This window comes from Bidens hawaiensis, unplaced genomic scaffold (genome assembly GCF_021521415.1).
Source record: "Bidens hawaiensis isolate Kalapana, Puna unplaced genomic scaffold, B.hawaiensis_p1.1 tig00019582_1, whole genome shotgun sequence".
Lineage (NCBI taxonomy): Eukaryota > Viridiplantae > Streptophyta > Magnoliopsida > Asterales > Asteraceae > Bidens > Bidens hawaiensis.
The window spans coordinates 66,476-83,239 of NW_027492975.1; the positions used below are offsets into that span (position 1 = coordinate 66,476).

Genomic DNA, 16,764 nt, shown 5'->3' on the forward strand with positions numbered 1-16,764 from the left:
ATATAGAAAGACTAGCAAGCAAGATGCTCGAAAGACGAAAGTACTGTTATAGAAAGAAGTCAGGAAACAACAAGATTCCAACCAAAAAAGATTGAACAAATTAGCTCAACATTTAAAATCAGTTCATAACAATTTTCTCAATGCATATTGGTCAAAATAGATAAGATATTGATTAAAAATATACATATAACAATGAACAAAAGCAGAGAAACTTGACCTATACATAGTAACATATATATAGATTAAAAATTTCCTAAAACTTAGCATATAATCAGTACAAAAACTTATAAGTGATTATCATTTTATTAGAATTCAAACTCAGAAAAAGTCTTGCATACATGCAGCAACGGTTTTTAGTATGAGTTACCACAAACACCCTCTAGTGACTCAAACTTCTTCACATAAATTTCTCTCTTGAAAGTGCTTTGGTTAAAATATCTGGCGTTTGATCATCATTAGTGTTGCAGAACTCCAACTTAATTAGTTCTCGAGTGACCATGTCGTGGATGAAGTGATACTTTAGTTCAATATGCTTTGGTTGACTATGCAGGACGTACTACATTTTTTTGAAAAGACAAATGTTGATTTGCTGTCATAGTAGTTGCTTCCGCTTGTCTCCACCCAAATGGTCTGAGACTCAACTCACCCAAACTGCTTAACATGTTGCACCAGTTGAGGCAACAATGTGTTGCTTCTTGAACTCCAAATAACAGCCCCTCTTCCAAATGAAAACAAATGTTCAAATGTTCATAAACGCTCTTTCTTGTTGGGAATCGATAGAACTTATAGATTTCAGTATTGATCACATTACAAATGACTATTACATGGGGGTATTTAATTATACCCTTTGAGTTTGGCAGTTAAATAACTACCGGTAACTACTAACGGTGTCAAATGTAGCTAACTTAAGTACCCTAATCTAAGTAACATGGTTAACTTTGTAGTGGTGCAGGGCCGGTGATGATGTGGGTGGTAGCGATGGTCCTTTGGGCCAGTGGTGATTGTTCGATTTGATCCAACAATATCCTCTTCCAATCTAGCATTCATGCACCTAGCTTCGATACTCCTAAACGGTCTCGCATTTGAATGATCTTTCTTCTTGTTCTGCTTATAAAAGGTTGGTTCAATATTCTCATATTGAGTTAGATTGGCCTCCTCTTTCAATTCTGGACATTCATGTTTGAAGTGTCTTAGTCTTTCTTGTAAAATTATATCAAGAGTGTAAGGGTCTTTCATCTTTAAGGCCTCAAATTCTTATTCAAGTGTTTGTAGTCTTGCTTCTTTGACTCTGTAAGCGCCTACAAATCTTTCCCCCAAATATCTTTGACTTGCATATGATGAGCAATTTGAAGGACTGGTTCTTTAGGCATGGCTTGATAAAGATAAGCAATAGCCATGGTGTTTTTCTTTGTATCACATTCTCCTTTTAGTTCAAGTACTTAATAAATTCCATGAACGCTAAATATGCCTTGATTTTTACAGCCCAAATAGTATAGTCGGTTGAGTTCAGAATGAGGCATTCAAGAGTCACTGAGGTTCCTTCTTTTATTTCTTCTTTCTTAGTTATTGTTTTTGTCTTCTTAGTTATTGCTTTTAACTTTACAAGCATCGAATCAAATCGTTGTCAGCCTTATTAATTCTGGCATCAGTTTGACGGCTTTGGATCAATTCTTCAGTTATTTTAATATCAGTTTAACAACTTCTGATCAAGTTAATTTCTTCCTTTGACTGTGGCTAACTCGATATCAAGTGTAACTTTTTCAAATCAAATTATTCAACCTTCTGGTTTTTCGGTCATGTAGCAAATCAAGACTTTACTTCCAAGAATAATATACAGGTTTTTTGGTCGTAGAATGAAATAAAACCAACAATTTTAGTGACAACAATACACGGTTTTTTCGGTCGCCTGTGACGAATCAAAACCAGTTGTTATTTGAGAGTACACTGAATAGGGTTTTCGATTGCGAGACAAATCAAAATGATGGTCATCCAGCAAATCAAACCAATTGTTCCTCTTAACCTGATTTCTTTTCCTTTGTTTTTTTTAATAATAATTTTCCTAAAACATTTTCAAACCTAGCTTGTAAAATACTCCCCCCGTCCCATTGAAAGTGTCAATATTTTTTTTTGTCCTATTACAAATGTCCACTTTTAAAATTTATTAGCCGATTTCCAAATTTACCCTTAAACACATACAACTAACATTAATAAACAATATTGATGGACCCACTTTTCAAGGGCATTATTGTCATTTAGTAAGAAAAAAAAAGTAATTATTCAATCCACCTTAAACTTTGTGTTTTTCAAATCATGACACTTCTATTGGGACGGAGGGAGTATAACTTTAGTTATGTAACAGTTTTAAACTTTTGTATTTCAAAATAAACCATATAATAACTTATGTCCTTTTAGAAAATCTTCCCTAGACTGAAACACAATTATGGAATTACCCTTTTCGCTGAACTCTTTGTACATGAACAAATGATGGGTTACGCTTGATTATAGGTATGTAATCTTCTGGTCTATTTCAAATGATCTTTTGTTTCTTTTGAAATCCTTGCCAAATTGTTTATGATTTAATCTAATGACTTCAGTTTTGATAAGAGAATGATCGGTTTTGATTGAGACACTTTTGGATCGATTTCTTTGTTCAAAAATTCGTACAGAGTATGCCTGAAGAGCAGGAATCAAAACAAGTTCTTACTAGCTAAGGAAAAGTGCTTAGGCAATCGTGCCAGTAGTTCTGACTCACTACTACAAAATTAATTATTTGCTACGGTCAAATTCGTAGCAAATTGGTAGCTAACACCCTGTTTGCTACGGGTTGGCTACGGATTATGTCCGTAAGTATAAGTCTCGTAGCTAACTTATTTGCTACGGAATGTTGCTACGAAATTATAGTTTTGAAACGATGTTAGCTACAAAAAGAGACCTCGCTATTTTAGCTACATTAGCTACAAATTTTGCTACCAAAATGTTTGCTACGGACTTTTAACTACGAAATGTTAGCTATGGTGTTTTGCTACTTTATTTTTAGCTACGGACTTGTAGCTATGGAATTTTTCCACGGTTTTATTAGGAAATTTGCTATGATTTTTGTTACCAATTTTGCTATGAATTTTAGATGCAGATGTGTGATTTTTGCTACGAAAGTAGCTATGGAAAGTCACATGATTTCGCTACGAATTTTATTGATTTTCAGCTACAAATTTAGCTATAAATTTTGTATTGAATTTTTCCAAATTTTCTCTTTTAATATTTTTCTCCACCTTTTCTTTCTAAACATTATATTCAGGTTTATAAATTAACATAACCAAGATATATATCCAAGCCAAATAAATAGAATAAAATATTGATCCGAATGTAATACAAAAAAAACTAAATCATCTGTGAAGTAATACAATAAAAACTGAAATTTAGTTGACCAATATAAACCCATATATTTTACTTGGAAAATTTGGAGTTGGTTGACAACTAAAATTTTCCGTTCATTCCAGCATAAAATCTCGCATGTTCTTCAATTTTTCCAAATAGCATGTTTTTGTACTTTTTCTCGTTCCAACTCAGCTATTTTTTTCCGGTTCCAACTCAGTTACACCTGTAATTACATTAAATTCACACATCATTCTTAATAACACAATAATGTTCAATGTTGTATACAAAAAATATATATAAAAAAAGCCACTTGTACAAAAAAATTACTAGTTTGCAAATGTGTATAACCAGTTTGTAAGTTAGCAATTTTGTTTTGTATTAAGCCTAATATAAATTATATATAGTGTTGTATTCTACGCTCCAGTCTAATCGGTTTTATATGGCTGGTTTTTGGTGTAAATTGCAAACTAAACCGTTCACGGTTTGAAGTTTTACCATGACATATCACCTAGAGTAAAAATAAAAAACCAAACCATTAAAACCACTAATTGAGATTTATCCAAATTCGTCGTCGTCGTCGTCGTATTCAAACAATGGGGCCAAAAGAAAACCATACTCTATGTTTTTTTTCTAAAATTAGAATACAAACCTTAACACAATTCTCCCCGATAGAAAAGAACTGCCAGTGCTCGGCTTTGATGATGCACCCGTCAACACGAAATACGGGTTGGCGTTGTTGCTAGCCTCATTCCGACTCAATACACGTATTTCTCTTGAATAATGTCTTTCACATCATTGGCTTCTCCCAAACCAACATCTTCAAACTCGCTATTAACCAACAATTTATTCAGAGGTCTTGATCCTTTCTTTGCCTGTAATTGTAACCAAAATGCACCAAACAGCACACTATTTCAATGTCATATCCTACAAAGTAAGTACTTTGTAAGATAACAAGAACAAATCTAGTGATAAAATTCAATTATAAACAAGCTTAAAGAGATTAATAAAGGAACTCGTCCCATTAATACTAACTAATACTTACACTTACTAGTTGAATAATACTTACATTCATGAAATTTGTGTCTATGAATGAACTTTTCATGTGTTTTATCTTATGAATAAACAATCTATATACAATATATCATTATGGCACATATGGTAGTGTTTGTAACTTATATCTCTCAAAAGTTATGGTTCCAGTTTTTGTGGCTAGCATTTAAGTTAAATTTCCTTTATAAATGATTCATTGATTAAATAAGGGTGTGGTTCGTTTATTGATTTTCGGGCTTAAATGACTAAATTGATTTAAAAAAACCTGATGAGCCATAGCTGAATGAACATGCTTTGAAACTAGATTCAAACCACTTGTGAACTCGTTGGCTGCAGAACCTACTAGGTGAGGTTAGATTTAAACAAACCAAGCAAATGAATCTAAAGTGTGATAATTAGGCATAATTCATATTGCAAATAATTTGATATTACATGAAAGAACCAAATGTTACAGAGTTTAAATAAAAGCTAGTTTTTTTTTTCGAACAATAACTTTCTCAGTTAAGGGTAATCACAACTCCTACGAGAGGAGCCCCACCACCCCACTCAGGCCAGACTATGTTGTCTTAGCCGGATCACGCTGGCATCCGAGTTTGGCTTGGGCGTTCCTGGTAAAACCCGACAGCCCCAACCCGCCCGAAGGCACGACATTCGAGTTAACCAGAACGAGTCTGGAAACAAACGGTAAAATCCAGGAGGCATCGGGATTCGAACCCAGTCCAAAGGCCAGGTCATCCCTCATTTGCCATGTGAAATACCAATCCGATGGAATAACAACTGAATTTAACTTTTTTTTCAACTTCCTGCATTGAAAAAGAGTATTTTTTGTTATACATTTTATTAAAAATTAAACTAAACAGCCATCAGATAAGTATGTGAGATAAAAAAAAGGATAATTATTAATTCAAACACAAAGTCACAGCTTATACCCAGCTCTTTCATTTTAACACTATTATTAACCACATATAAAAATTGTAGTTCAAAATCAGATGTGATCTAAAAATTAAAGATTAAAAATGGATCTGGAAAGTAGCATACATGATAGACCAATAATAATAACCTCACAATTGTTTGCCTATTAGGATTTAGGAATAAGGGTAAGAAGGAACCACAAATTTATTTCAAAATCTTTACTCTTAGTTAAGCCTAATCACTACTGTGCAGACCTAAGAGTCACAAAGTTTAGTAAAACCAAAAACCACAATATAGCCAACAAACCAAAAAGAAACAAAAAAACAAAAACAAACTTACAAATCAAAACTGAAGGTATGAGTAGGAAAAACTGCTACATCATGCTTTTCAAACGCTGCACAAACAAAATGAAAGTCAGACAAATTACCACTTCCTTTTAAAGACTACAACTTGTTTTTTTTTCTAACAAACTACCACTTCTTGATCAATAAATTAACCAAAGAAAATCATCAACTAACTAGACTTTGTACTTGTAGCAGTAAACTTCGACTGAGGAGTCCGATTGGAGCTGTAAACGACTGGGGTGGGAGACCGATTAGGGCTGTAAACAGAGAAAATTACGCGTTAGAGTTTCGTCAGGGCTTCAAAACGACGATGGTTGGGGACGATTGAGGAGAGATTGCGAAGAGAAGAGAAACGGCGGGTTTTGGGGTTGATTAGGGTTTCAAGATTATGAGCGGGGAATTTGGGCGGGTTTTTACTTTGGGAGAATAAGGCTATATGTATAGTGGAGGGGCTAGAATTGGGGGCGAATTGTGACACGTGGTGCCCAGTCAGCATGGAGTGAAAATTTGTTTTTGGGGTGTAATGGTGTAGGGGCTACAAGTTGGCCCACATTGTGTTTTTCTATTATTTTCTTTTTATAACTAAACTAATTAAATAAAAACCAATTTATTTAAATAATTAAATAAAATGTATTAAAATTAAAAAATAAATACAAAAAAATACATAAACTAAAAAAATACACGAATAATAAAAATAAATTATAAAAAAAGCACACCAAAATAAAAATATACATAAAAAAACTAATCTATTCGTCTTCATCTTCGTCTTCGTCCCCGTCGTCGTCATTGTCCTCGTACTCGTCTTCGTCTTCGTCCTCGTACTCGTCTTCGTCCTCCTCAACGGGACGATTATCCCACACGTGTTGAACCAAATCCGCTTTCAGTTGGTTATGTATACACTTGATGTGAGCTGGTGAATGTTATACGTTCGTTGGTCTTGGGTTGGTTCAGGGAACTGTTCTGGAACGCTTCCTGGTATATAGTGTTGACATATTGCTTTTTCCTCGTCTTCTAAAATCATATTATGCAATATGACACACGTATACATGGCATCTCTCATTTTTGCCAACGTCCATACACGACAAGGGTTTTACACATAATGGCAACTTTTATTAGAACCCCGAAACACCTCTCGATATCCTTTCTCGTGGACTCTTGCTTCTTCTTAAAATAATCTCTTTTTTCTTTGATTGGGTCTTGAAACGTCTTGACGATGATCGAGTACTCTGGATATATCTCATCTCCCAAATAGTATCCGTGACGATAGAAGGTATCGTTGGCATAAAACGGTAAGACCGGTATGCTACGGCTGATGTAATACTCTAACACGGGTGACGCGTTGAGAACTTTTATGTCATTGTTGGACCAGACTGAGCTGAAGTAGGCTGACCAAATCCAGAGGTCGTGTGAACAAATGGCTTGAAGACTAACCGTTGGCACTCCATGGTCACCACGAGTGTATTGACCTCCCCATGCGGTTGGACAGTTGGCCCACTCCCAATGCATGCAATCTATACTCCCGATCATGCCTGGAAAAGAATGTTTTCTTTCATGTACATCATATATGCGAGTCAGGTCGTTTGAAGTAGGAATCCTCAGATAACGACGAGAGTATAATTGTATTATCCCTATACAAATAAATTATTAAACAATATTTATATTAAAAACAATAGTTAATACAAACAATTTAAATATTACCGATGCAAAAATTCTCCAACGCATCTCTCATTGTTTTCTCAGCCATCTTTAAATACTCGTCATTAATATCGGTCGTGTTGCCGTATGCGAGGATGCATATAGCCGAAGTACACTTTTGGATGGCGGAGAATCCTAAATATCCTCTTACGTCGGGTTTCTGTTGAAAATACTCATACTCCCACTCCATATCTCCAACGATGCGCAAACATAAACGCTTGGACATTCGAAAACGACGTCGAAACATAGCGTCGTTAAATGTAGGTGTGTCGTCGAAGTAGTCCTTCATCAAACAAGCGTTCGCTTGCGTACGATCCCGAAGGATATATGACCGTCTACGTGGTGCCGTAGATGGAGCAGAGCCGGACACCATGTTATTGGCGACGGTCTGAACCGCGTTCGTGACCTCTAAATGCTCTTCCGCCACTTGTCGGTGAATCTGATGAATTCTTCGACTCTCGTTTATTAATTGATCCAAAATCTCGGCAGAGTTCGTGGAATCCGGGGAACTCATTGAGTTTGAAGAAGTATGAAAATAATAAAAATGATTGGTATTTTTATGTTTGTGTGTGTGTATGATAGGGTTAAAATGGTTAGATAAAGTTTGATATATATATTAAGTTTTTAAATTATTTTATATATATATATAGCCGTTACCCAACGGCATTATTATTATTATTATTATTATTATTATTATTATTATTATTATTATATTATTATTTCTCCATCTTCACAGGCGATAAACTATTCCCGCCCCCCCCCCCCCCCACATTTCGCCCAAATTTCGCCCAGGGGGCGTTGTTCCACCATAAAGTCGCCCAAAAATCGCCCTTTTCCTCGCCCACTACACTCGGCCTAAGGAGCACATATTTTAAGTTTGAACTTCTTATTTGAATATCTTTCCCTCTTTATTGTATTTTGACATGTTTAAGCTTAAACCAGTAGGAAACTCGCGCGATGCTGCAACAACAACAATTTGCAAGGCGATACTTATTCCGTTTCTTTTGGTGTATGATCATACTTAATGAGAAAACCATGAGCACGTAATAATTGAGCAAGTACGCAAATAAACACACAAGTCTATGACAACGAATTGTAGTTTGAATATACGAAGCGAAATAAAACTAAGTATTTGAGTAGGATATGTATGTTACCCCCAAAAGGTGAAAGCGTAAAAAAGGGGTATGGAATAATAAGCGATGATGTGTTAAAGGAATAGAAGCGGACGAACCTCACAGACTTAAAATAGATATAACGCTTAAGGAGGAACAAGCAGTACTTCGACTATACATAGGGTGTTGGGGTATGGAACGTTGAACTCTAGAGTGGTATTGAGACTTCAACTCAGTGGCACGAACTTCGAGAAAGTGAAAGTGGTTTGGTGTTTTGGATGCCACATTTGAAGAGCCCATGTTCACTATTTATAGTCATCCTCGGTCAGACCGGCATTAACCATCATGCGACATGCGTCATTCTTGATGATGAGTCGTGTCAAAAGATGTTGACATGTGGCATTCATATTGATTAATAACTAGCCACGTGTCATTTTGTGAGGATAAGAGACAATGTGTTGGCATGTGTCCTTTCGTGTTACCACCATGTGACATGTGTCTTATCATAATGATGAGTCATAGGACACGTGTCGGCATCATATATCTTTATCTAAATGTCTAACTAGTACCTCAACTTACTAAATTGACAAAGCTGGTCGGTATAGCGAATACAAATACAATTACGAATAAGAATTGATGAATGTAACAAATAATAATAACAAAATTTGTTTTAAAGTGATTAATTATTTATCTTCTCAACGCGTTAACTTATACTCTATTGCAACTCATTACAGATAATTTGAAAATAGGGATAGGCAACAACGAACCAAAATAACAACCAAAACTGCACAGACACTTGGTCGCGCTACACAACCAGGTTGAACCACCTTCCCCGCGTGGCGTGAGGGTGTGTCCGACACTTTTCCAATTTGTCATATTTAGTCCATGAGTTTCCAAAAATGCATTTTTAGCCATTTTAAGCAACTTTAAAAGTTTATAAGCATTGTTTGACAAGTTAAAAAGTAATTAAAATACAAAATTAGTTAAACCAAGTTAAATACTAATAAATACAAGTTTTTTTATTAATACGAAATGTTCGAAATATATTCCCGAGTCGAGTAAACGAATACGAACTCAAATTCGAAAAATGTGAGATGTTACACATATATGCCTTAATGGGCCATATTGGGCCTTGATAGAATTCGATGGGCCATATTGGGCCTTAATAGATCTTAGTGGACCATGATAAGTTTATTATGTCATATAGGGTTTTAATAGGTTGTAGTGAGTCATATTATATGTAATGAGTAATATCACTCATAAATACACACACACATTCATATATATATATATATATACACACATATATATATATACACACACACATACACACATACATGCATACAACCTATCGGACCAACGAACAAGTAAAGCGTTATGTGTCCAACAGGTGATCCTGTTATGAAAACAAGTTTTATAACAATTTGGAGATTTTGTTTATTCTTTGAGTAACTTATTTTAATTATTTTTTAATATATTTTACTTTTAGATATTGTAATGGATTTTGCTATTGAGTTATTAAGATAGTTTTTACATAAATGTTATTTTTTTATTTTGCTACAAATTTTGTTTAATTATTTTAGATATTTGATTTGTCGATTTAGTTACGGATTTTGTACAGATTTCATTAAATTAGTTTTATAATTTTATTTCTTGATTTTGCTAGCGATTTGTAACGAACTTTATTTAAAAATTTTCTAACTATTTTTATTTTTTTACGGTTTGCTATGGATTTTGCTATGAATTCTTCTAAACTTTTTATTACGAGTTTTAAAATATCTATTTTCATGATTTGCTACGGATTTCGCTACCAAATTTATGTATTATTCTTTTTTTTTAAAAGTTTGCTATGGATTTTGCTACCGATTTTAGGAAGTCCTTTTTATTGTTCTTATTTTCTCAAGTTTGCTACGACCTTTGCAACAGACTTTTTTTTGCAACGAAATATACGTAGCTAAATCATAGCAAAATGTGTCCCTAGCTAATTCGTAGCTATTTCGTAGCAAAAATTGCGACCAATTTTTCCGTAGCAAAAAATCCATACCTAATACCTATTTGTGTAGTAGTGACTTATCCCAACTAGTTTGTGAAATGGTTAGTTAGTTTAGTTCTTGCATTTAGTTGGGTCATATACATGTATATTTAATTAAATACATATAGTATGAACTAATGTAATCAGTTGCAAGAAATCAAATTAATTGCCTGATATGTGACATTTTGGGATTATGGAAACAATGATATAGTTGTGTCTTGGGCACTTAGGTCCAACACCAAGTATCTTCTTCATGATATTCTAATCAGTGAACTAGTTCACCATAAGATCTTAGTTGGCCGGCTATTACCATGACCTGAGAGAAACAGTCACCTATCAATTCGCCTTCATTCATTATTATATTTTCAACATCTCTTCGATCGTAATCCTTACAATTTGGCTGCTTGGAGTTTGTGAATCAACTTGATGTTACAACCGAAAGGTATCCCAGTTTCCTTGGAGGTATTTGTAGAAGTATTACGAGAAAAGAGGTTATCATGAACACCTCGTTGGAACACGACCATAGCTTTGGCGCCTTTCTTCTTGGCTTCTCGTTGATTTGCTTGATCGTTTTCATGAGCAATGATCCCAGTCTTACCGAGCTCCCACTATTCTTGAGACTTAAGAATAGCCTTCATACAAATACTTTATGATTCATAACCCTCTCCTATAAATACCAAAAGGGTTGTTCGAGCTTATGACTTATCGGCCATGTCTTGAGTAACAATGAGTTTTACGCTTCGTAGATAGTATCAACACAAGCTTTGATAGAAAAATGTCAGTATTAAAAACTCTAAGAGTAGAATAAGAACAACTAAATTATTGTAAAATCAAACGATGCAGTTTATTGATCAAGAAGAATACATACACAGCAATGAACAAAATCAGAGAACAAATTAATAGATTGAAAAACTATCAAACTACCTAAAGCTGAGCAAATAAGTAGGGAAAAAACTTTACCATCGGATATTCGTTTATTCGAACTCAAATACTAGAAAACTCTTCCATGCACATGTAGCTTCGCTCCTAAGTTTGAATCACCACCAACACTTTTGGTAAGAGTCGCTTATCTCCTTGAGTTCCTCTTTCACTCCTTTCATGTTAGGCCTCTTCTTGCCCTCTATCTCCACACATTCTTTTGCAAGTTTGGCGATTTTCTTGATATGGTCATCAATTCCATCTTTTTCACTTTAGCATCAAGTACTCCAATCAAGCAACCTCTTTCTAATGAAGAAACAAAATATGTCGCCAAACCCAACTCGCTTTCAGTTCCATCGCGTGAATATACCTTTTTCCCCGTAAGGAGCTCTATAAGAACCATGCCAAAACTATAAACGTCACTCTTCTTGGTCAAATTTCCTAAACGGAAGTACTCGGGATCTATGTACCCAAGGGTCTCATGTACCAAAGTCTGTAAGTGACTCTGATCAACTGGAATGAACCTTGAGATACCAAAATCAGACACTTTAGCAGTGAAGTCATCAGTCAAAAGTATGTTTGATGATTTAATATCTCTATGAATGATTTGTGCGGTTGAGTGTATATGAGCAAGGGCTTCTGCAGTCTGTATGGCTATGTTCAGGCGCCTTTCAAATGTCAACGAAGAAATAAACTCGCGTTCATGTAGGTGGTGGAAGACAGTATTGTTGGTTACAAACTCATAAACTAGAAGAGGGGTCGGTGTCTCTAAACAACAACCCAAGAGTTTGATGATATTTGTTTTATGGAAGTTATTGGTTGCCTTTTCAAGTATTCCGGCTGAAAAAATCTTGGCCATACGGGAAGATTGTTTAGATTCAAAAAGTAGTTTCTGAAGAATCAAACCACCATTTTTTATGAAGAACTTCTCCCTACTCTTCATGATTTGCCTATGTTTTAGCCCCCATACACGATTAGTGATAGCATGACAAATGCTGCGGTTGCTGTTTATTGATAGAGCTTGTTACTGGAAGTGCTTAGACTTACATTGCTAAATTTGTTACTTTTAATTAAACCAAGAAATTGAATTTATTTAAGGAGTGTTAACATGATGTTAGACAAATGAGATATATATACTCACCTGCAACAATTGACACTTCTAAATAAGTGCAACCCTTCCCATTCTTTCTACCATCACCATGTTTGCCAAAGGGTCATGAACATTTGTAGCTTCCATTCGTGTTAGTACAACGGTATGTGCAATCATTCTGATGTTCTTCACACTCGTTGATATCTGACGTCAGAAAAAGTTTTTAATAATCTGTGTAAATATGTTAATGGTATTATTCAGATAATCATAGACTGAGTTGACTGGACACCCATATGGAAATTACAACCCTTGACCACATTGACAACTTGCAAATATATAAACACTCCTAATTGTCCAAAAGTTTATAAAAATACTACTATGAGAAATTAAGAAGAATAGTGTGCATATTTATGATTTACAGGAAGCATAGATAAACACGTACAACTATCGGGTATGTTATTTTGTAAAAGGTTAGAAACTAGAACTATTAGTCTGGTACGGTTTTGGCTTTCTAAGCAAGTTTTGAATCCAAGATCCAAACTTTAATCATATTCTAACTTATGTGTAGTCCCATAGATGGTTGATACTTTTACATCGAAAGAGAATGAAAACACTAAAAAGATTAATACCTTGACAACCATTTCTTAGGTATGGATTTCCCTGGTAACCAACAGAGCAACTGCAGCGATAGCCCTTAGCGTTATTAGAATCATAACATTCGCTATTTTCTTTACACAAGTAACTGCTTATGTTCTTTGAGCTTCTTGACAGCTTGTATTGCCAACCGTCCATTCTAGCAGCATCTCATATGACCCAAGGTTTTCACTTGTCAATTTATATGCATCAGATGAGGAAAAGTGATATCTTCCTGTTTTAATAATCAATGCGTAGCCACAGTGGGTAAAACCCTTCTTTCCCGTATTATTTTGATAACTGTTTAATCTAAAGAAGAAGTTTGTAGGTAGTGACCGGTCTATCCTAGTTTGACAACAATTGACATTCCTTGAACATGACACCCTATGCTGGCATTTTCCAGATACAGTGGTGCAGGTCACTTTAACTCCATTGCCACTCCTGACTTTCGTTTGAATGTCACAACCCAAAGTCGTTAACTCGTTCTGACCAAGAGAAAGAGGGAACCTTGATAACTCCGTAACAGACCTTTCTATATTATGCCTTCTACCTTTCCTGGTGTAACAAACACGACCCACGCGTGATATTGCCCGTAGATGACCACTAAGTGATATGTCTACAACACCCACGTTCATGCCCGATATAGACACTCTACCGGTGGGCGTGTCACAGCTTTCCCTGTAAGCAGCGTCAAGGTAACAGTTTTCTTCTATTCCAAAAGGGTAAGGAATGGTGATGTTGCCGCATGTGTTGGAACATTCGGGGCCACGCTTGAATTGACTTCCGGCTGAATTTGACTGCAAAACAAGTGTCAGGAACAGCATTTGAAGCACTCGGTGAAATATCATAGTTATATAAATTCCCAGTTTAATCAGTACAGATTCCTTGGTAGCTTTCATCAATCTACAAGAAACACAACGAGAGAGAAGAAAGGAGTTGGTCAGCTATTCAGTAGCGGAATCTTGTCGATTTATGCCAATTCAAAGAAAAAAAATTATCACTTTGACATTAAAGAACAATAAAATAAAGGTGATTATGGTAGTCACCGTCAACAAGCATTAGTTAGTTAGTTAGTTAGTTAGTTAGTTAAATAAGCACCATTTCAGTAGTGTATATATAGCGGTACAATGTTAGACAATTTGTAATACGATTATAAATGATGTTTATATATATGTTAATCCCTAATTCTTGTTCAGTTGAACACATATATATCATATGTTTCTTCCTTTATATGAATTTGCGTTTTACCTGTGCATATGAACCATATTGTGTTTCTTGATTCAAATGTACATGAATATGTGTTTTAGAATGTTTATGAACTTGTGTGTTTTGTTCCTTGCACGTGTGCATATGAACCATTACATTACAATTTACATATTTGTACCTGATAGGATTTGCAGAAGTGACATCCTTCTATCATCCAGAAATGATGGAATACATCCCAATCGACATGGTCAAGTATTGACAGAGTGGTATCGAAATTCATCGTTAGTTTCTCATTTATATTAATCCATTCTATGTCGGCTAGCTTTTGGAATTGTTGTTATTGGTGTGTATATATATGTAAGTCCATAAACATGACTTTGGGCATATCGAACCTTGAAGCTGGCTCCTTATTTTGTTGCTTGATGATCTTTTTGGATCAAATATAACAGCAAATAAGTAAGGCCAAAAGTTATGGCCTGCGATATCAAATTACGAAACCCGTTATATATCAATGGTCAAGTGAATAATTTAAGTGGGTGAGAAATCTGGATACGAGATGAGAGCTTCGGTGCACGTGTTTAGCTTCAACGGGGAGAAAGCTTCTAGATTATGTGTTAGACTATAAATATAGACTTGTTGTCTTTGTTTATGTGTGTGTTTTATAAGATGTTTTCACCCACCCAAGGGGAGCTCACCTTGGGTGGGGTCAGTTCGTTTTATCAAATAATTAATCTTTGAAACCGACTACGAGATTGTTCACTCTTTATTATATTTATATTATCTTGTTCGGTCGTTTGATTTCACCGCACCCGTGTCGACACTTTGCATCAAGAGCAAAACCGTTCGCATTGTCGGTTTGGGACCAGCAAAATACTTTATATATATATTTCTATATTGAGTGAAAATGTTTCCAAATATGGTGACTGGACTGCCTCTTGTAAATTATGCTGCGTCTTAATTTATAAGTGTAACAACTCACTATTATTTACAATCCATTGGCAAAAGGAATAGCCTTTCACTTGGGTTTAATTATTTACAATCCATTGGCAAAAGGAATAGCCTTTCACTTGGGTTTAAGAGGGGGATGGCTTTGGTATAACTGTATAAGTTTCACAGATGACAAGGATTAAAAAATATTGCCATGACAAACAAAATTGTAATACCCGATAGTATGTATCATACACTACTAGTAACACTCAAATACAAATGTAACATACTAGTGGTAAACTAATGGGTATAACCGATTGCCAGTTGCCGACAACAAGTTTTGTCACAAGTTATGGGCGGAAAAAGTTGATATTCCTAAAATTACTATTTTTTTCCAAAGTGTCGTTGGTTTGGTGAGAAATCATTATCGGCGAATAATCCATCAGTACCCTTTCGCTAGTATTTGATTAGATTTCTGATAAGATAGTGACACATTTTTTTCCGGCAATTGTCGGTATTGCCCCTGTTTTTATCGGTAATCCTTTGCTATTTTGTCGGAAATTGAGGACAATATTTCCGATAAGGTTACAATCAAAGCATTTTTGAAATAGGACCATACCAAAGGAAGTTCTATCAGTAAAATGTTCTATAAACACCAACCAAAGCCTTGCCTCCACCTATCGATAATATGAATTCTAAGCTAGCCACATCTATGAATTCAAATGTAGATTGTTTCTAGCATTTTGTTGGAACAAGTGAATAGTCTAGGAATTTAAACACTTCGTTGTTGGTGACTATTATGCGACGCTCATTGCAAAAAAGGGGGTTGGTATCAGGAGTTCTTTCCTACGTGTGCATGTTCTTTCATGCGCGCACATGTAAATGTATTTTATTTGTATGTGTTATCTATATATTGTATTTTATCTGTATATGCTGTTTATATATGTCTGACAATGAGGACTCTTGGGCTCACATGTAAATGTATTTTATTATTTTAATTTATTAATTTTGTTTTTTTACAAAAACAGGTATTTTTGTAACCGGGACCGGGTCAGAACTGGTTTCGGGTTTGGTCAACAAAAGACAAGAACCGGGTCGGGTAGAAATCAGTTTCATGTACGATCGGGTTTTGATCGGGTAGAGGTGAAACCAGTTCCAACAGGTTTGGGTAGAACCGGGTCAGGTATGGAACTAGTTTTTATACCCTCCTCTATTTGTATGTGTATGCAATATCTACGATAATTTATGTATGACTTTTGTTGTATAACTTGTGTAATTTTATTTTTGGTAACGTGTAAGGTAATTTATGAATAATTTGATTATGTCAATTTCTATAAATAGCTGATGAATAGATAGAAAAAATAAATAAATAAATAAACTCATGTAAATGTCTTAGCGTTAAATTATTCGTGTCTTATATAAACAAAATGAAACCACTAACGCATGTCAAAAGCCTACCATGTATTTATA

The 16,764-nt window shown here is 35.0% G+C and overlaps 1 pseudogene; it reads right to left on the minus strand.

The window, feature by feature from the left end:
• Positions 1–11,640: 11,640 nt before the first annotated feature.
• On the minus strand, positions 11,641–12,381 carry LOC143558672 (wall-associated receptor kinase-like 3 pseudogene; annotated as a pseudogene).
• Between the last annotated feature and the right edge of the window lie 4,383 nt (positions 12,382–16,764).